Here is a 21,998-nt window from a genome sequence, read left to right as displayed (position 1 = left end):
AAGTTTAAAAAAAAGCCTTGAAATTTTTATCAAAAGCATTCAAATGACTCTCTCCCCAGGTCAGCTAATGAGTTGTCAGGAGCTGGCCCCTCACTGTAGCGCACCTCCTGCAGACTAAGACAGTTAACCATGTTTTCATCAAAGGAAATGCTCATTAGCAGAGCTTTCAGAAACTGATTTGATTATAGTTTCACTTGTTAAAGTGAAATATTTTGAGCTCATTAGGATGATTATGATTCAAGGTCATCGTTTGAAGCTAGTCCTGTCAATATAAGATAAATGGGCCCTCATCTTTTGCCTTCTTTACGTCTGTGCTTTTTAAACTCTTCTGTGTAAAAGTTCCATAGCCGTAATTAATTTTTAGTTCTTCTGTTACAAAGCTGCTTAAAAAAAAAAAAAGAACAAAGATTTTGGCTACCAAAAGGGCCTTGAAGAACTATTAAAAGGAGGAGGAGGCTATCTTGTTTCAGAAAAATCAGAGAAAAACCTTGAAAAGTTCAGCTTTTGAAATCCAGCGATTTTCTCCTTGACCTTTCCAAAGTTTCTAAAAAGGGACTTTGTACATAATTTTGCATGTACCCTTTCATCTCAAAAGTATAAAACTAAACTGAAAACCACCCAAGAACTACCAGTGGCTTAATTAAACATCTCCTCTTTCATGGCACAAGATGAAGTTAACACCTTTTAAAGTTCTTTCCTTTCTCTTTCTAAACCCAGCACGTAAATCTCTGAGTGTTAGAGTCACTTAGACATTAAAGGGAGCGGCGTTCACTTCTATCCGCCAGCTCTTCTAACGTTGAGTTTGCCCCTTTAACTTGGGTTGGTCAAATACTACCTTTTCCTTTAACATGAAGGAGGGGTTACAATGGAAGTCCTCAGAGTGGTTTTTCTTAAACTCCCATACATTACATTTTGGAAAAACATTTTGATCTTTAATACGGTTGAATCTCCAAAACCCTTCACTTTAATTCAAATCTACACTGAACTTGAGCAAGAGATGACAGTAAAAAGGTTTCAGTACACTATTGCTCTTTTTAGTTGATAACATTAGTTTTTCTTCCCTTACTTCTGTGGACAACAGATAATAAAAACTTATCTCTACTTTTTTCAGTAATAAACCTTTGAATGACTTATTTTTGAACCCATGAGTTTAGAATTTCAGATATTGCTTATTAGTCAGAAAAGCTAGTGCCCAAACATGCAGTTCTATGACACTGGATCAAAGGTTGGTCAATAGATAATTATCTGAGGACAGATATAAACCCTATACTTTGATGCAGTTAATTTTTTATTCTCACATGTACCTAAGGGCTCCTTTGACCTTGAAATTTAGAATATAATTATGAAATTAAATTTGGGTATGGGGATGCTTGCATGCAGGCATGCTAAATTAATTTGGTTTATTTTTAAGCAAAACAAAATGAAACTAAGGCACACAGTATGTAGATTGTGATGGAGGAAGGGAATCTACATCAGTGGTGTTTTGGTTCCAGGGGGTACATATGGCTGGATATGCAGAAGAGTACATGAATATATTGAACTCCCTCAAAATGTGCTGGGAAAATGATGTATAAGACCTGAGGGATCTAGAGGGGTCTTAACCTACAGTGAAGAGGGGAGTGCTTAATTCATATTACTTCCCAAAATTGCTTATGAAGATTACTGTTGCTGAAAAACCAGCCTCTGTACCCTGAAAGCCGAATTGAGACTCGGAGGCAGAGTTTTGGAAGAATTAGAAAAGGACAGCCTTATTGCTTTGCCAGTCAAAGGGGAGTCACAGCGGGCTAATGCTTTAGACACTGTGAATCCCTCCTTAGGTTGGCATCCTGAAGTTTTATAGAAAAACCGGGTGGAACAGAAAGGCGGCAACAATCAGGGCATTTTCAGGAGTGCTGTTTTCATCTTAATCTTGATGCATCCACTTGATGTCACGGAGAAATTCCAGAGAGTCTGTTCATTCTTCTGAGGCTCTCAGCTCATGACCACCTTTTTAGACTACAGCTTCTGGGTTAAAGAATAAGTTATTCTGGGTGAAGAGAGTGTAATGGAAAGGTTGGGGGCTGTTTTAGCACAAAAGCAATTGAGCAAGTGAAGCAGAAATGTGGGTCTGTCAGAGAGAAGACAAAAACAAGTTGCAAGGAGTGGAAGTCAGAATGAATCAACAAGCAGCTTTGGCATCTGGGGAGCCATTTTTTTCCTTAGTTTCCTACTCTTCCATTACTCTTATCTCTACCTTTTCTCCTCATCCCCACTTTCAAATGTTGCATTGGGTTCTTTCCTAATTAGCCCTTATCACAATGTGTAGTCATTTCATCTGTGTATCTGGGATCTCTCTCAAATAGGACTTCAACTCCCTGAGGGCAAGAAATTGTCTCTTGGTCACTGCTGAGTCCCCAGTGCCCAGCACCATGTCTGTTCAAAGTAGGTGCTCAAATGCATTTGTTAAATGAATAAATAGCTAAAACTATGAATAAGTTATATATTGATGTATATTCATTCTTTGCACCTTGGGTATTCTTTGGATCTTGCATTAAAATGAATCTGCTTGAGCTGATGGACTCAAGTGACCTCTGATTTTATTTATTTATTTATTTATTTATTTATTTATTTATTTATTTATTCATTCATTCATTCATTCATTCATTCATTCTTAATTGAAGTACAGTCAGCTACAATGTGTCAGATTCTGGTGTACAGCACAATGTCCCAGTCATGCATACATACATATATTTGTTTTCATAGTTTTTTCATTAAAGGTTATTACAAGATATTGAATATAGTTCCCTGTACTATACAGAAGAAACCTTTTTTAAAATCCATTTTCATATATAGTGCCTAACATTTGTAAATCTCAAACTCTCAAATTTACCCCTTCCCACCCACTTTCCCTGGTAACCATAAGGTTGTTTACTATGTCTGCAAGTCTCTTTCTGTTTTGTAGATGAGTTCAGAGTGTCCTTTTCTTCTTCTTCTTCTCCTACTTCTTCTTCTTCTTCTTCTTCTTCTTCTTCTTCTTCTTCTTCTTCTTCTTCTTCTTCTTCTTCTTCTTCTTCTTCTTCTCCTTCTCCTTCTCCTTCTCCTTCTCCTTCTCCTTCTCCTTCTCCTTCTCCTTCTCCTTCTCCTTCTTCTCCTTCTCCTTCTCCTTCTCCTTCTCCTTCTTTTTTAAGATTCCACATATGAGTAATACCATATGGTATTTTTCTTTCTCTTTCTGTCTTAGAATGACTATCTCTAGATCCATCCATGTTGCTGCAAATGGCATGATTTTATTCTTTTTTATGGCTAGGTAGTATTCCATTGTATAAATGTACCACAACTTCTTTATCCAGTCATCTGAACTGACCCCTTATTTAAATACTTCAGACAAGGCATGATGAAGGCTTAGGATAGGAATAGCAGGGACTGCAAAAGAGAGGGATATTCAAGAGTTACTTAGGAAGGAACATTGGCAAATCTCAAGAAACTATAGACTGGCAGCTTGCAGGAGAGGGAAGAGAAAAGGCTGAACCCCAGTTTTCTCTCTTGGACTACTGGATGGAGAATAATCCACTGAAAAAATCATAAAGGAAAAGCCAAGAGTTTATTGGTAGAGGTGGATGATGGAAAGTGATTTTTAAAAGTTGGCCATCATTATTACTACTTGCATTTCAAAAAATATAGGAGTTTATCTAGTGGCTTCTTTTCTTGGTAAGATACTTTGAAAGATAAAATGTTAGTATTAAATAACAATCAGTAGGAAGCTTAGTAGCCACAGTAAGATGGAGTTGATATAGATAAACTTAAATAATTAAATTTAATAGTTAATTATACAGTTTCAACCAGAAATGTTGCAAAGGAGAAGTTGGGATTTTTTTTTTCCTCCTCTGCCTTTGGGTCTTGCACTTATTGAAGATGGGGCATTTTATAATGTATTTAACATGGGGAAGTAGATAGACACTCTTTTATAAAGTAAAATTACATAGAAGGGAGACTGGAGAGAAAATAGCTTTCTACAGTATGAACACGTTGATTGGTTTTTTGAGATTAGATCAAAAACAGTGATTCCTCCTACTTCTTGCCAACCCTGGAGACCCAGGAGGTCCTTTTGGCAGAATAACTAATGGCAAAGGATGAGTGATTAATGACTCATGTTGGAAGTTAGGCAAAAGAGAAAGAGGGACCTAGGGCAAAAAGGAAAAAGACTGAGGGATTTGTCCCTCAATGAGGAATTTGTTCTCTCTCAATGACTAGGACAAGAGGTATGAAAAGGGGAAGACGTATCAAATGGACTGTAAGTCCACAGGCTTCATGGTGTGTTCTGTGTGAACACTTGCATGAGAGGTCACACTGGGAGCTGTGTTAAAGAGTCTAACGGATTTTACCTGAGTCTTGAAGGCCCGCATATCCTTAAAGCACAAAGAAAAGGAAACATAAAAGAAGGGAAATTAGAGTAAGTACAAACTTGTATTCTAAACAATGTAATTATGACCAGTTCAGCAGGCCCCAAATTCCAAGTATTTTGAGGTGGGTCATTGGTTTTGAAAGTCATATTTATGATATGAATGTAATTATATATTTGTCTGCTCAGTTGCGTCAGATTATTCTTGGCCTTAGCCATGGAGTTACAATACCTTCTCTGGAGCTGCAAATGGCGAGCTCAGATGACAGAATTATGTTCAGAGGGATCCTGTGTGAGCTGGAGCAAAGACTCCTTAAGGTGCTGAGCTGCTTGAGGAAGCTATTTTAAAATGGTTCCTTGACAGCGTTTAATTATTCCACATGTTTCTAAAATAGAAGTGTCATATAGTATCTTGACACAGAACAAGCAAGTGTCGGGGAGAAATCTCACTGGCTGGTTCTGCCTAATCAGCCCCAGGGAAGTGAAGACATTTTGATGCACAGCAGGAGTTGCAACCATGTGGTCAAGACCTGTACCCAGACTGCGCAGCCTCTGACTTGCCGGTCAGCGACAGGACCTCCTGCTAAAGAAGGAGGAGACAGAGAGCTTGGGCGCTATGGAGACATGATGGTGGGAGTAGGGTGTCCACTTCTCATCCACTGTTTCAGTGCCTTAACTTCCAGGTCGTCTGTGAGAACTGGTGATAACCACAGGCCATTATGGCTAAGAGCGCACATCCCTTTGTCTGAAATCTTCTCAAAGGTCCTGCCAATCTCCTTAAGTAGTTCGACCCATGTGATTTTGTAGTGGGTTATCCCTTAATCATTTTGAAGCATTTGTGGCTATCAGCCTTGGCACATGTACTGACTTTGCCCATGAAAAGTCACTTAACCCACACCCATTCCACTTTTTAATTTTTTAAAAAAATGCGTTCCATTGAGTTCAGGCAGCATGTTTTACTTGATAATCGTATTTGGTGTTTAACATTGTAGCTATTTGTCTCTATTTAAGTTGGGCACCCAGACTTGTTTTCATGTTCTTATTACTAGCTCTCTGTTCCTCTCTGAAACCAACATTCAAAATAACTGCTTTGATAAAAGGAAGAGGCGTTTTAAACTACTTTTAAAGTTACATCCTATTTGGCATATGGTCTGAAAATATTTCTCTTGGTACCGCACCTTGAAAATTCCTATGTTACATTATTAAAGACCCCTCTCTTCTTCCTTCTTCTTAAGTCAGTGGTAGAGGAATCAGAGTTATTATTTATGATTACATTCTGACAATTATGTCACTTCATTGGATAGATCATTGATGTGATCCAAGTGTGTTTATCTTCTCTGCTTAGGCTTCCCTTCCACTCTGTGTAGAGAGTGTTTAGACATGCATGTTTTTAAAGGCAAGGAAGTGAATCTTCTGAATGAGTCCAAGCTCCCATCCAGAATTGATTCCATTTTAATTCTGCAATGCGCAGTGTATTCGACAAGGTTCTCCAGAGAAACAGAACCAACAGGATACACAGATTTCATACAAGAGGAGGTTTAATATAAGAATTGGCTCCCGTGGCTACGGAAGCCAGGAAGTCACACAATCTTCTGTCTGCAAGCTGGAGAGCCAGAAAAGCTGGGATGTGATTTAGTCCAAGTCCAAAGGCCTGAGAATTGGGAATAAGGGACCGGGGGTGGGGAGTGGCTGGGGGGACAATGGTATTAAGTCTTGTTCTGAGTCCAAAATCCCTAGAACCAGAAGCAGCTTGCCCAAGGGCAGGAAAGGATAGATCCTTTAGCTTCAAGCTGAGAGTGAGTTCACCCTTTCTCCACTTTTTTGTGCTTTTCAGGCCCTCAGTGGATTAGAGGACGCTCAGTGCTTTGGGATGGGCAACCTACTTTACTCAGTCTATTGATTCAATGCTAATCTCTTCTGGAGACGCCTTCATAGACACATCCTGAAATAATATTCTACTAGCCATCTGGGCATCCAGATACATAGCCCAGTCAAGCTGACACATAAAATTCACCACCACACACAATAACTTCAATCATTCTAAACAAAAAAATTGTCTCCTAAATTATCCATGATCTTTACTTAAATGGCCCCAAATGAAGGAACAGCAATTGTAGATTTTTTTTTTCTTTAACAGTTTCAAATTACTTTTGGAATCTTCAATTATTTAATAAGTTTAAGCCAACCAAGCTAGTAAATGTTAAGACTGAGTTTAGCTGGTCACATAACTTTGAGGAAAACTTTTGGAATAAGAAAACAAAACTTAATATATGTTTGGCATCATGGGGTCGAAATTTCCATTTGCCAATTGGAAATCTAGCATCATGTAGAAAATAAAACCACATTTCTTTAGTGCTAAATTCTCAGGTTAGCTAGGACCTCAGACTAGTTAATGTTTCATGATTTTCAAAATGCTACCTACCTCGTGGAATAAACCCCAAATGACTTGTAATGCAGCTCCTTGAAATATGAAAATTATGATGAGCTTTTGAATGCCTATGGCCCACAGTCATGTAAAAGCACGTATAACTCACCAAGAAACCACTGAAACAAAGCCTGAGCAAGTGCAAACATGATTTATAGCTTCTCTCTCTTTTTTCTTTCCATGTAAAATGAACAGCCACTTCTTCTGCATCAACCCAGCGTCGGCACTAGAACGCATGATAAATTCAGTATCCAAGAGGGGTTTCTGATTTTCCTCCTGTTTGTTCAGACCTGGGGAAGGGAATATCTTCTTGCCTTAATTCCTTACCATTGACAGGAGCCGTGTTAGAAAGTCAGGATTATGTAAATGTACATTGTTCCTTGTTACTTTCGACTTGAAGACTGTATCTCATTCTTTTGAGGAGCGTTCTCCCAATCCCATTCAGTGAATTTGGGCTAACGAGGCCGCAGTCTTGAATGAGAGGCCAGGAAAGTCTAGACTGTTCCTCCCCTGCCATCAGGCATGGCGGTCTCCCTCCGAAGCCACGACTAACCTGTGGATTCTATTTTTAAATGCTCTTTTTTGAGAAAAAGTCATTTTCACTATTTATTTCTCCCCCCATCACCCCAAATTTAATCCTACCCAAATTTTCAAGAGAGTGTTTTTTTGGAGGAATTTTCTTTCACTATCTTAGGATTCTAAACTGAAAGAATTGCTAAGTACAAACGCCTTAAGAGTAGGTGTCATGAGAATGACAGTAGCTAATTTACTCAGACTTTTTGTTTCAGATGTGGTGCACTGAAGGATAGTGGCAGGGGAAAAGATTTACAGTGATGCCAATAAAACCAGACATGGTCCTCCCCCCTTATTTAAAAAACTCAGTGAGAAAAGCCCTTTCTTATACTGTCAATTCTAGAATTTGGCAACTCAAGATACAAGAGCGAGTCTTTAAGATTAGACCCTCACATCACAAAGAAATGCAACATGCTTTAAATTTTTATCCAGTTTTATTGAGATATAATTGACACATAAGATTGTATTTATTTCACGTCTGCAAGATAGTGATTTGATATTCATATATATTGTGAAATGAGTACCACGATAAGTTTTGTTAACCTCTATCACCTCACATAGTTATCATTTTTTTCATATGATGAGAATTTTTAAGATAGGCTCTCTCTCAGCAACTTTCAAATATATAATACAGTATTGTTAATTATAGTCACCGTGCTACACATTACAACCCCTGTAGTTATTTATATCTGAAAGTTTGTAACTTTTGACCACCTTCCCCCGTTTTGTCCTCCTCTGCCCAACTTTGGCAGCCATCCACTGTTCTCCATATCTGTAAGTTTTTTTTTTTAAGATTCCACATATAAGTGAGCTCATACAATATTTGTCTTTCTCTCCTGACATGTTACTTAGCACAGTGCTCCCAAGTTCCATCTATACTGTTGCAAATGGAAGGATTCCCTTCTTTTTTATGGCTGAATAATGTTCCATTGACTATATATACCACTTTTTTTGTATCCATTCATTTGTCTATGGACACTTAGTTTCCATAGCTTGGCCGTTGTAAATAATGCTGTAATGAACATGGGGGTACAGATATCTTTCCAAGATGGTGACTTTGTTTCCTTTGGATATACATATACCCAGAGGTGGAATTGCTGGATCATATGGTAGTTCCATATTTAATTTTTTGAGGAACCTTTACACTGTTTTCCATAGTTGCTGCAACAATTTATGTTCCCACCAATAGTGCACAAGGGGTCCCATTTCTCCTCATCCCCTCAACACCTGTTGTATCATGTCTTTTTGATAATAGCCATTCTAACAGGTGTGTGGTGACATCTCATGGGTTTTATTTGCAGACAGTTAGAGATGTTGAACATCTTCTCACTTGCCTGCTGGCCATCTGTACGTTTTCTTCGGAAAAATGTTTATTCAGTTTTTCTGCCCAGTGTTTAACTGGGTCTTTTGTTTTCTTGCTGTTGATTTTTATGAGTTCTTTATGTATTTTGGATAGTAACTCTTTATTCGATACATGACTTGCAAATATTTTCTCCCATTCTGTAAGTTACCTTTTCATTTTGTTGATGGCTTCTTTTGCTGTACAGAGGCCTTTTCGTTTAATATAATCCTGTTTGTTTATTTTTTGCTTTTGTGGCCTTTGCTTTTGGTGTCAAATGCAAAAAAAAAAAAATCATTGTTTAAACTGATGTTTGCCCCTCTATGTTTTCTTCTAGGAGTGTTATGGGTGCCAGCATGGTCCGGTGTTGGTGAGGGCTCTCTTCCTGTTTTTTAAACACCACCTTCTTACTGTGCGCTCACATGGCTCTTCAGTGCATGGAGGATAGGGAGAAAGAGAGAAAGAGGGAAAGGAATTTTTCTCTCTTTCTCTTCTTAGAAGGCCACCAATCCTATCAGATTAGGACCCCACTCTTTTGACCTCACTTAGCTTTAATTACCTCCTAAAAGCCTTGTTTCCAAATACAGTCATATTGTAAGTTAGGATTTCAACATGTGAATTTGATGGTTGTTGGGGGGATGATAAAGTAAAGCAGGCAGGGACTTTTCTGAATTATGGAATGAATGAACAAAATCATTTTTTTTATGGACCTCTTGGCTCATATGTAAATTAGAGAATATGGCTGGTAATATATGCAAACCTTCTGGACACTTAGGAGCTCTTTGAACTTTCTGTAACATTTAAGGATCTTTGTGTGTTTCAATTTTTCTAAGAGCTTTCTGTAACATTTAAGTGTGCTTGGCTCATTCTGTATGTGAACTTACACATATGCACACACACAGGACTCTGTGGGTGGGGAGTGTTACCTGCTCCATCTGCCAGCATCTCTAAGTCCTAACTCCAGCCCAGCCAATATGCTTACTTCTATTCTTCTCTTGTGGAAGCTTTATAGTTGCTTGCAAAGTTCTGCACCATTCTAAGTAGTTATAGGGAAAGGAAAATACAGTCTTTTCGTTGGGATACCCGGTTCTTTTGCAAGGCTGGCGATTTTAGTTGCATAGGTCAAATAGTACCAATCAAGCATGCCGGAAGCAGCATCAATATCCTCTGTTTAGAGTGGCCTGAATGCTTTTCCTTTTGTGGTGCCTGTTCAGCTTCCAAACTTGCTTCTGTCTTATCGCCCACCTGTTCAATGCTGTTATTACAAAGTTCCTCCTGGTCTTTTGGGAATTCACGTGACTCATGGACAGGCAGATATCTTTCACTTAAAAGCAGACCTGAGATGGTTACAGTTCATTTCTTTGAGTGGATCAGTATCTGTGTCCTCAATTCAGGTCTCAAATCAGGATTTGAAGAGATGGTCCACACCCATTCTTCAGGGAAACTTCTACCTTGGCCTTTACAGGACCTGACGTCAGGACATTTAATTATTACTTTATTTTCTGATGGCTAAGTGGAAGTTTTCCAAATGGAAGTGACTGCCCTTCCCCCTGCCCTATCCTTTTATCTTGGGTTCTGCTTTCACGGCCACCACCTGGATCAGTATATATAGTAACTCCAGTGTCTGTTCCAATTCTAAAAACAAGAGTTTACTAAAGGAGGGGGGGGTCAATCATCCAGTGTGTTTTCCAAGCAAGTTTTAGGCTAATTATAGCTTTCACACCTTTTAACCTTTCAAACCTAAAACTGGGTTCAACCATAACAAAAATGGTAGGATTCACTGATTTTCAAAGGATTGCAGCAGACACACGCTGCCCCCAAATCGGGAGGTGCTCTCGCTCGTCTTAATGCTCCTTGAAGGTCCCTGTTAAACGCTGAGAATGAGAAGCCTTTGTTGCATCAGCGTCCAGAGTGCTCTCACCACTGTTTTGTTTCTCCTTCCTGTTCTCAAATGTAGCTCGCCTTCTGCCGCCTCTGGAATTAGGTTCTCTCGCTGGAATACCACCAACCACCCTGGCTTTTTTTTTTTTTTTTTTTTTTTTTTTTGGCCTTCTAAAAATAATGAAAGTACTTAATTAAGGGTGAGCTTAGCCTGACTTCTTTTGAGCTGTGACACTTTTCTCCAAGGCTTTCTGGAGCAGGTTTTATTATTTTTTTTCCCTCTGACAGGTCTTAGGAAATTTAACCTGTGTGGTTCTGAATTCATCCACTGTTTTTGAATTCCTGTTTAAATATTCCCATAAATCTGCCACAGTGAAGGAGGCCCCGTCTTACCAGGGCTCATGGACAACTTCTAGAACAGTCACACAGGCTTTCCAGTAACTATTTCATCGTATGTATCTAACCTTTTCTGCGTTTCGTCGGCATGCTTTAGCTAGGGTGCTGGGTCTCCCCCTATGGGAGTGACACAGCATTTTACAAATTATTTCTCCATTTTCAGGGCCACATCATTGCCATCAGGGGTCGAATAGCTTCCCCAAAGTAGAAGTTCATGTGTGAGTTACCTGGTCCAGCATACAGGCTCCTAGAGAGCCCAACACATCCTCATACTTAGGGCTGGAGAGATACTTTCATACTAAATCTTTTGTTACATCTGCCATCATCTGACATAGTCTACCTCTGTTTTTTGAGAATGCTTTAGCAATGTTCAGGGTAGAAGTATTAAATAATAATGTTGATGAAGAGATCATGATTACCACATTCAGCTAGGGTTGTGCTTATTTTCTGGTTTTATTTCCACTGGGCTTTAGAAAAAGCCTGTCTGAGGACATTAATTTCAGGATCACTGGAGTTCACTGCTTGAGTCTAGCACTATCGGTGCTTCTTCTGAATTCACAGCTGCTGGTGGTGCAAAGGTTGTTGTGGGTTTTTTATTTACAGTTTTATTGAGATATAATCGACGTCTAACATTGTAAAAGTTTAACATATACATTGCAATGATCTGATACAAGAATATATTGGGAAATGTTTGCCAGAATACTTAACACATCTTTTACCTTAATTATCATTTTGTTGTTGTTATGGTGAGAACATTAAAGCTTAGAATAGAGCAATTTTTAAGTATACAATACAGTATTGTCCACTGCAGTCACCACACTCTGCATTAGATCACCAGGACATATTCATGTTGTGACTGAATGTTTTTAACGTGTTTATCAGTATCTCATTTCCTCCACTCATCAGTCTCTGGCAACATACCTTCTGTTTCAGTGACTTCAGCTTTTTTAGACTCCACTTATAAGTGAGGTCATACAGTATTTGTCTGTCTGTCTTTGATTTATTTCACTTAGCAAAATGTCCTCGAGGTCTAGCCATATTGCAAACGGAAGGATTTCTTTCTTCTTTATGGCTGAATAATAACTATTTACATCTGTATCTATTATATATACATACAGAGAGAGGAAGAAGTGGATAGAACCACATTTTCTTTACTCATTCATTGGTTTATGAATACTTAGGCTGTTTCCATATCGTGGCTATTGTGACTAATGTTGCAATAAATATGAGAGTGTAGGTATCGCTTTGAGATAGTTGAATCTATCTTTTTCAAACATACACCCAGAAGTAGGATCGCTAGATCACATAGTAGTGCTATTTTTCATTTTTGAAGAATCTCTGTGCTGTTTTCCATAGTGGCTGCGCCAATTCGCATCACCACCAACAGTGCACCAGAGTTCCCTTTTCTGCACAGCCTTGCCGACCCTGGTTACGTGTTGTCCTTTTTGGTGATAGCCATTCCAGCAGGGGTGAGGTGATACTCATCGTGGTTTTTATTTGCACTTCCCTGATGATTAGTGGTGTTGAGCATCTTTTCATGTACTTGTCAGCTGCAGAGTTTTTTTGTTTGTTTTGTTTTTTTACGGTGTCTCAGCTGTTGTTCCAAAATCAACTTGCCAAAGCTCAGAGTTACTAAAACTGCAGTACAAATGTGGAGAGGACCTTGTCTGTTGCTCTTAACATTTCCTTGTACATCTGGCTGCTTTTACTAATGGGCAACTCTGTTGGCACCCAGTTCTCTGCTCATCCTAGGTCCCTGCATCACTTGCTGGTCCCCTTTGAGGGCTGGTCTTTGCGTGGCCTGTGACACAGACTTGCACCTCTGTTGATCACGTCCTACAGTTCTGGGGCTGCTGATGCTTTATTCATATTTCCTGTGAAGGGTGCTTACCTGTGCTTGACCTCTGACTTTCCAAGTGTTACTTCCTCTCTCTTCTTCCTGGATATCCTTGCCCCTCATTTTTCTCTTTTTTTCTGGCCAGTACTAACTAGTCTTTTTTTTTTCTTCTTTGCCAAAGTCTTTTCAGAATTTCTCTATCACACCATTTGTTGCTTAAGCCCTGGTTATTATAGTTTTGACATTCTCCCCTTTCTTGGGTGTATAAAGGCTCAGGAAGGATAATGTTAGGTCAAGAGATTGTCAAATACAACATCACAGTGTACGTGGAATGTGGCTCTCTGACATTCAGGACCTTTCGCTACATCAGCCCAACATTGCCTGGGAGACTCCTTACTCATTAAGGAGTGGGTGTTGTGTCTCCTTAATATTTGATTCTAAGCCTCCAATCCCCTGACTCCCCACTCACCCAGTGTATCAGGCCTGTCTCCAACTGTTTCAATAACAAGTATTGTAGTTTGGCATCAAGTTTCCCAAGGAACTCCCAACCCATTGTGCCAATTAAGAATGTGATGTCTTTAAACTCCCAGATAAAGAGACCCAGAGCTCAGAAGGGAACTCTCTGGAAGGTCGAGAAGTAGAGGTGGAGGAGAGAGGGTGCTTAACCATACATGTTTGAACCTCAGGTCCAGCTTCACCAAAATTCCATGTTATGGGGATATCAACTTTTTCGAAGTCACCTAACATTGGGCTTAATTCCAGGTATGAACTCAACAGGAACCATAATCAGGGATCAGCATCATTGTCACACTTTCAGCTCCTTTTTCCTGACCCTGTCTCTCTGGTCCATATAGTCCAGGCTTCAAAACTACAGGTGCTTCAGGTGTTTTCATTATTGTTTACTATGGCTTGCTTTGAAAGCAGATCCTGGCTACACCTTTATTGTAAGGAGGCATATAAGTGTGCCTTTATTAGAAAAATAAATTGCTTAGAGGAAGAGCTTGGTAGATTTGATTGGTACATTGTCGGATGTGTAGTTTATGCATGAGTAGTTCTATCAACTGGAAGAACAGATGAGGGGAGGCCTTTCTCATCTCCATTTCTGGGAATCATTGTGTCATTTTAATAACAGAAATTAGAATCTGATGTTGTTTGTCAATTATTATAGGACTTTGCACAAGTCTGCTCAAAAAATAGACGAGTGATTGGTGACTGTCCTGGTCTCGAGTCATAAACAATTCAAATCAGCTCCCTGAGCCATTAAAGAAGAGTGGAACCTAGCATTTCCACATTGGTTTTTGTTTTGTTTTGTTTGTTTTTGTTTTTGGTGGTCTAGCAAAACTCCAATTTCCCTACCAAACGAAGTATTGAGATTTGTTTGCTGTAACACTAGAGTGTTTGCAAATGATCATCCTGACTTATGGAACCAATAAAACACTCCCTCCTGCAACAAGACCATCTGGAAAAAAGTATCAGCGCTGTAGACACGCCATGTGTGTTGGTTTGTGCTGTGCCAACTTGGTGAAGCTGGGAAATGTGTTTCTCGGGATCTCTTTCCCTGCATGGCCCTGTGTTGTTAGCACTGGCCAAAACAAGAACGTGCCTTCTCAACTGAAGTGATGTCTTTTATCCTCTGAAGGTCTTTGCACAGTTGGGTGCAATGGTAGACATACTCAAAGGAAGCCTGTGGGATCCATTTTGTTCTCATCTTCCTCCACTCTGCATCTGTGTCTTCTCTGTGACTCTGGGTTCTGCTTAGCAACTGGAACCACAAATAGATCTACCACCAGTAGCCACCACAGAGCTAGATGCACAGAGGGAACCCGTGGACTTCTTTTCCATGTGCTTCACCTTTACAGTAACTTTTTCTATGGTCCTACAGAGCTCATTCTAGACCTTAGTTCCCAGCTCCCTCCACAATTAGGGAAGATCTAATTCCTATCAGCAATCATTTATTCCATAAAGTCATAGTTAGTCTGCTCTCCTTGCTAAACCTGACTGATGCACTATGTTTCTTTCATGAGACCATTTCATGTTAGATTGTGATATTTACATATTTTACTAACATACATATTTCAAAGAAGATGTATAAAATTTCACTTCCTAGATGTATTAACTCTATTTTCAGTCTTTTAAGGAAACGCCATACTGTTTTCCACAGTGGCTGCACCAGCGTGCATTCCCACCAGCAGTGTAGGAGGGTTCCCTTTCCTCCACACGCTCTCCAGCATTTGTTATTTGTAGACTTTTTAGTGATGGCTGTTCTGACTGGTGTGAGTTGATATCTCAGTGTAGTTTTGATTTGCATTTTTCTAATAATTAGCAATATTGAGCATTTTTTCATGTGCCAGTTGGCCATCTGTATGTCTTTTTTGAAGAAATGTCTATTTAGGTCTTCTGCCCATTTTCTGCATTGAGTTGTTTGTTTGTTTGTTTGTTGTTGTTGTTGTTATTGAGTTATATGGGCTGTTAGTATATTTTACAAATGAATCCGTGGTTGATCACATCATTTGCCAATATTTTCTCCCAGTCCGTAGGCTGTCTTTTCATTTTATTTATGGCTACCTTTGCTGTTCAGAAGCATATAAGTTTGATTAGGTCCCATTTGTTTATTTTTGCTTTTACTTCTATTGCCTTGGGAGACTGACCTAGGATAAAATTGCTATGATTTAAAAATGTCTGAGAGTGTTTTGCCTATGTTCCCTTTTAGGGAGTTTGCTGTCTCTGTCTCAGCTCCCCTTGCCGACATCACAGCCTAGAAGCCCCGTCAAAGGAGTTATCTGGGACGACCACTGGGCTTACCTCATTTGTCTCCCATTTCTCAGAAATCATTATCCTTCTTTGCCTGATATCCATTTCCTTGAAAAATGTTATTTTCTGTACATAGCTGGTAGATTTCATTGTATGACTTCAGGCAGAGGGTTACATCATCTTGGCTGGAACTGGGTATCCTTCCTCACTGGTCAGTTACTGATAACCATTTTTTGATTCCTCAAACCATTCTAGTTTCCTGCCAAGACATTTCCTTTTTTTCCAAGCTGATTTAATTTGGGCTTCTGCAAATTATGTCTGAAACATATGATTAATAAACAGCCAATGACTGAGTACCATACATGAATTTACAAACCCTATTGACATAGACAGAATCCACTTACTCCAATTAATAAGTAACTGTTTAAAATCTTTAGTGCAATTTTTTTTTTTTAGTAGTAGTTCCAATTTTGGTTAAAACCCTGATGCAAAGCAAAATTATAACCTCCTTGAACCTACAGAAGCTTTGGAGGAAAACCTGATAATGGTACTATAAAATCTACAGATATAGAGAGCATTTCCCCCACTGGTTTCTGTGCTATAACTGATGAAATCCTTTGCTGTTTCCAGCGAATATAACTGTGACCCAAATGCTTCATAAAAGACAGAAGCAACATGAGATTTTGGTTCATTAAGGCTTCAGGTACTATTAACATGACTATCGCCTGCCTGCTTGGACCCTTAAGACTTTTCCGACTTGAAAATGAGTTTTGCTGTGTTGTTGATAGTGGTTCAAAAATATCTCAATATTTAATCATTGCAGGTTCCATTTATTCCCTCTTGTCTGTACATGAATCATCAGCTCTTTTTTGGAAGTGTTTTGTGATGCAAATGCTGCAGACTTTTCTGGGCTATTTGGCATTACTGTGTGAAAAAATCATAACTCTGACCTCATAGACTAAAGCATCAGTAACTTAGCAGATTGACAGGACTGGGACCTGGTGCACAGAAATCCTTGAGATGTAAGGGGCTGTTTAGGTAGCTTTCAAGCTGCTTGACAGTCTTTTGACCCATGTCACTATTTATTTTCTATAATGATTTGGTCATAGAACTATGTGTTACTAGGAAATTCCCCTGGGTGGTTTAAGCATAAAAAAAAATGTTGATTTTACTACCTTGTCTTTTCACAGAATAGTTCTGCCACCTGGCATTTAAAAGGTAGACTAAAAGCTAAGGTTGGATAGGAAAATGACAAACGTTGGTCTATCTCATGGCTGAAAACAATGTTCACAGTTCACTGAAAATGTTCCTGAATCTAAAATTGGAACTTGTTCTATAGGAGTTGAGAAATCTCTTAATTTTTAAAAAGTAAAAAAATGAGAAAAGAAATAACATGAATCCAAAAAAAATGTATTTATGGAATCAAAACTCTAATTTCCATTAACAGTAACTTTTTGCTGATAAAATTGAATGATTTATATTTGGAAAATGCAATATACAGACAAAGAAATGACCGTAGATCTGCTTACTAAATAATCGCTTATTCTCCTGAGAATCAAAATGACACATTTATCAAATTTGGATTTGATGTGAAGGTGGGAGAAATTGTGAGCTTGTTAGATGGCAGAATGTGGAGTCAAAAAGATCTTGACAGGCTGGGATAACGGGCCTAATTTCATCATTTCACCAGATAAAATTTATGTCACAAAATGCAAAATTCATTTCTGGGACTTAAAGTAGGGGAAACATGTTTCATTGTGTGTGTGTGTGTGTGTGATTATATATGTATGTGCATATATAGTAATAATGATCATCTTATATATTTACAGAAATAATATATATTTATAAAATGATAATATGGTGATTGTCCAGTGGATTTGGAAAGCAGTTTATATACACTATCTCATTTCATTCTTATGATCACTTGAGAGTGTATTACTCTTATTAAGTCAATTCTACAAATAAAGAAGTCGAACCTCAGAGTCGTAAGTGACAAGGTCTAGACGTGAATCCAGTCCTGGATCCATGTGATTATAAAGACCATTCTCTCCCCCATATTCTGTAGCTAAATATGAGTCAGACATTTTACATGACTCCAAATAAACACAAATTACCTGAATGACAATGAAGTCTCTGGTAAGAGGGAGGTGAAAGTCTTCTTTTTGGCAAACAAAACTGTCCAGGTTTTCCCCCTCTGTAAGTATTGTGCAGAGTCCTTTGTATGAATGTGGGGGTGAGTTAAAGGAGGGCCATTAGTAAACAGTAGTGGACACCATGTGGGTCGGGATTCTCTGCTCCCAGCTTTACTACACCCTCTGTTCATGAAGAATTACTCTACTAGAGCTGAACAAAATACTACAGAACGTGAGGTTTGAATAACAGGAGTCTATATTCTCAAATCAAGGTGTCAGCAGGATTGATTTTTTCTGAAGTCCTCTCTCCTTGGCCTGGCTTGTAGATGGCCATCTTTTTTCTGGGTGTCTTCCCAGGGTCTTCCTTCTGTGTGTGTCTGGGACTTAATCTCCTCTTATAAGGACAGCAGTCATATTGGACGAGCGCCCACCCATAAGATCTCATGTCACCTTAATTACTTCTTTAAAGACCTATGTATATTTCCATTGTCAGATGAGGTACTGGGGATTGTGACTTCAACATACAAATTCATATAATTCAGCCTGTGACACATGCTGATGCTCGTTCTGATTTACCACTTCGTTTGACTAACAGTAGCTCTGCCCAGTTGTATGGCTTGGCAGCACTGAGAGAACTCAGAAGGATGTTCAGTTGGCGTCTCATGGTCAGATGCACCATCTCAGCCAGGGCCCATAGCATGGTACACACTGGTTTTCAGATATGTCTTACTCCCCACTGCAGATGACAGAGCCTTTCCTTGGACTCTTCACTCTCTTTTTCTGGGGTCTCCGTGGTGCTTAGCAATTGTATTCCCATCGTCCATGCTTTTTAAGCATCGGCTATGTCGCAGCAGCCAGAGTGTTCCTTCCGCTGGTGTATCATCCTCGTTTACGACCAGTGAGCACTGTAACAATCGGGCCACCGCCTTGAGGTGGGGCCTTTCTGTAGTCTGCCTGTCACCAGTAAAGGCATCTTCACTGACAGATGAGTGGTGGGTTATTTAGCTGCAAAAACCAAATCATATCACCTTCTCCTTTTGGACGTCCCTGGTACCAAATATTATAGTGGGGGTTCCCTGGAAGCAGATGGTGAGATGGAGTTCTTGTGCAGGATAGTTATTAGATAATAGTATCTGTGGGAGAAAAAAATAGCCAATATGGGAACAAAAGGAGGGTGGGAAGTGGGAAATGGGATGAGGCCAAAGAAGAAGTCACATTATCACGCAAGCCCAGCGAAGCCTGGCCAGCCCCGTGGGAAGGTCTGGAGCACCCCTGGGAATGCCTGAAAGAGCCAGCTCCTCGAACGGCTGGGCTCCGTACAGCGCTCAACACCCGCCACCCGCTTTGTGAATAAAAGAAGACTGTGTCCTCGGGCAAGGCCTCACTCTGCAGGTGAGGAAACCCTGGAAGAGTGGACAGCCAGAGGGTGTCTGCCCAGGAGCTGGGCAACACACCCCTTCTCAAAGTGGGAGCAGTGCATCTCCACGTGCAATACAAGAGTCACGTTGTAACTCCACGTACCATACATTTCACAAGAAAACAAATCCCAGAAGAATCCAATAGCCAAGTCAATGTCAATTTTTAAGTAGAACATTAAAAAAGATCCCTGATAGGCTTCCCTAATCTTAGCCCGTTCCCTCCTTGTATTGGCCTCATTTTGTTTTACAGAAGCAGTACTCTCTGTGTGTTATTGGAAATGTGTTTCGTTCCTGTAGTTTGGTTTTTTTTTTTTTAGTTTCATTTGCTGACATCAAATCTACACAGTAATAAAGTGTATCTTCCATGTGTGAATACTGTTCTGCCTTCTCTGGGAAACAGAATTATTTTAACAGGCATTAATAGGGATGGGGAACATGCCAGCCTATCATTGGCTTAGTTGTTTTTATTTAAGTATTTACAGATCTTCCTGGACTTACGATGGGGTTAGTCTCAGTAAACCCATCATAAGTTGAGAATATCTTAAGTGGAAAATGGATTTAATACACTTAACCTACCAAAACAGCATAGCTTAACTTAGCCTAAATGCTGCACTTAGAGTGAAAAACAGGGGGTTGTCTGGGTACAGAAGGGCTGTGAGTGCGTCAGAGGTTCACCCTCACGATCACGTGGCCGACTGGGAGCTGCAGCTCACTGCCCCTGCCCAGCACCATGAGAGAGCATCTATCACATGTGGCTAGCCCGAGAAAAGACAAAAAAATCAAAATTTAAAGGGTGGTTTCTACTGAGCGCATATTGCTTTCATGGCATCATAATATCAAAAAATTCCAAGGTGAACCATCTGAAGTCGGGGAGCACCTGTAGTTGTTTAAAATTATTCATTCTACAGTAAAACTAAAACTAAAATGTATATTAAAATGAGATAAGACATACTTATGTTTTTAACTCGCTGTATTTGGGGATAATTTAGTATACACTGATAAAAGCTGGAAGTCGTAAAGACAGGAACCACGTTGTGACTCGGGCGGTACTTCATTTCCAGCTCCTAGCCTGGAACCTGATGTGTGATAGATATTCCGTAAAAGTATGTCAAATAAATGAAAAAGTAAATGAATGAACGGACAAATAGATATTAGTAAGAACTCTCCAGAAATAAAGTGGAAAGAATGTTTCCCCCATTACTGGGAGGTACTCAGGAATAATCTTGTTGAAAATTCTTCAAAGAGACAATTTGACAAATGAGACTTGTGTTAAGATTCAACCTGCTGACTCAGAAAGTGTCTTATACGGATTTCTTTATGTCTCAGTACATACATTCTTCTCTCTGAAATGGAACAATCCTTTCTAAGCACCTTCACATACGCCTTCATGCAGTGCCGTCTTCTCCAGTATTGAGCAAAGAATTCCTTTGTAGAAAGACAATTAGAAACACACACACACACATACACACCCTCTGCACGCCCATACACACATGTCTACTTTAAAATAGGATTTCTAGTTATTTCAAATTCTTCCTTAGGGTGGAACAGCAGGTAATATTATTTAGCTTTTCTTTTGAAGGATCCTGAACCTTCAGACCAGATACCTTGGATTTAAACTTAATTTCGTCTCTTTATTGATTATCTGTCTTTGGGAAGATTCCTTCACATGATCTGAGTTCCCATTTTCTATCTTCAACTTAGATTTATTCCTTAAAATCAGTCAACTGTCTGCTGCATGTATCCAATTTGATGTTTATAGGTATTACATATAAAGTATATATGTGTATACCTAAATATATCACACACACACACATATCCGGGTTGTAAATATTTGAAAACAATCACGACAGTGCCAAGCAAATAGTGGCTCCTCAAAAATGGCCTTGAAAATAAATCTGAATAAGGTAAATTCTGTTGCAGAAATCTAGGCTGACAGTGTGGGAGACAGCCCTACTCTGCCAAAAGTGAGATGCGTGACCGTAGACCAGATCATTCTAAGATTCTTAGATTCATAAGAAAGACAGGACTGTGAAAGTCCCTTTTATCTACAAAATTCTGGGCTTTATGTTTGTGTCTGTGCCTGTGCGTGTCTGTAGTAATACGCATGAATTTAGATTCCCACTGTCTTATCTGCTTTTTAAGAAAATATACTAAGCTTCGTCAGACATTACTGTTACTGGCTTCTAGCACGATATCTGCAACCAGTGAGGAGTCAGTAAGTGTATATCAGGTGAGTACAACAGTTATTCATACTCTACATAGTCAGCATCATTCTGTTTCTTAATGAGTGTTCACCTGTTATCATCTTGCTCTATGTTCATTCAACTCTGGTAAATCGACTCTTGCCACTGAACTTCAATCTACATGGAAGAATCAGTTTTTAAAGATCTATGTCTATCTTAATAATCTTTGTTTCAGTGGATTCAGTGCCCCCTTAGCTCCTTAATTTATTTATGCCCATTCTTGCTGGAAAATTAAGTGGCACCTAAGCTACACTTCGCAGAGCTCAGCCGTTATCCTGTAATGAAAACACCATGGGAGGGATGGATAGAGCAACTGGTCTGAGTGGTTAAAGAGAACATAGAGCTTCAAATAAATCAGTCCTTCCTTCTGTGCTCTGGCTTGTTACCTTGAATTAATACAGCTATAGTAAAGCACAGAAGTATATTAAAAATATATTAAATGACATCTTTCTGTCCTGTTAACTTCATTCTCTGATAAGGACGTCTAGATGGCAGAGAGTCCAGGGTGAGCCAAAATCTAGACTGTTTCAGAAATGAGTCAGTTTTCCTCCCATAGAAGAGTTCCAATTGATGGCAAGTAGCTACCTTGATGGCTATATTTGGGAAATTTCTGAGGCTCAACAGG

This window comes from Camelus dromedarius, chromosome 19 (genome assembly GCF_036321535.1).
Source record: "Camelus dromedarius isolate mCamDro1 chromosome 19, mCamDro1.pat, whole genome shotgun sequence".
NCBI lineage: Eukaryota > Metazoa > Chordata > Mammalia > Artiodactyla > Camelidae > Camelus > Camelus dromedarius.
This window is presented reverse-complemented; position numbering follows the sequence as displayed.